Below are 999 nucleotides of genomic sequence, written 5' to 3' on the forward strand. Positions count from 1 at the left end.
CTGGCAAGTCACCTCTGTCGTCTTTCTTCTTGAGACAAGAATAGAATCGAAAGCACTGAAGAAGAAACTGTCTTGACCGGCCATTAGATCAAAGGGAAGTGTAATTAGAAGCAACTCTGATCAACAACTATTTTTCCTCAAAGTGACCTTTACAACAGTGTACGAGGAAACGTTAAAGAGTGTTCAAGAAGATTAGAAAATGTTAAGAAAATCTATCAGACCGAAGATATCAAGGTGTTTCGCTGATCCTCCGTTGCATAATCACCTGGAGTGCTGATAGCATGATGTTGGACTCCAATTTTCTAGATTCGTAACTTTTATCAGTTATGTCCATTCTAGAGGTGTTTGATGAGATATTCAGATTGGAACCTGAAGACAAATGTGGATCAATTTCATCCACGATCATCTCCATCTTCTTTTGGCATGCTAAGGAAGACTCAGACGTCTGGGCAACGACTTCTCCTTGGTTGTCTTCTGTTGACGAGGATGTGCTTTTAAACACTGGCATAGATTTTGACTTGGCTAGAACAGTACTAGACGCGAAGGTGGTTCCTTGATTATAGGACTCCTCCGATGACTCTTTCCTCTTATGCTCGGGATTCTCTACGTCATAGTCATAGATTGAATCCAGTTTCATCGAATTCCTTGAGAGGATCCTCTTAATTTGTTTCCCTTGCATGTTACGGATTGCTCCTTCACTAGAGGTCTCGTAATCTCCTTCTGTGGGGGTATGGAGAATGTGAATGATAGTGTGATGTTCACTTTTAGTTTTATTACTGACCATCAATTGCTTGGTGAAATGTTAAATCGATTAATTACACGTATGATAATTATAATAAATAAAATTCTAATCTAATTATGAAATACTAAGTTGACGATGTTGGGAATAGCTTAATTTTTAGGAGAATATATTAATTTTTAATGTTGGAAGTTTTTCATGAATTTAATATATTTTATATTATATGACATTTTATTTATTTGCCAGTGTATGTATTTGTA

This window comes from Eufriesea mexicana, unplaced genomic scaffold (assembly GCF_001483705.2).
Source record: "Eufriesea mexicana isolate 0111107269 unplaced genomic scaffold, ASM148370v2 scaffold1482, whole genome shotgun sequence".
Classification (NCBI taxonomy): Eukaryota; Metazoa; Arthropoda; class Insecta; order Hymenoptera; family Apidae; genus Eufriesea; species Eufriesea mexicana.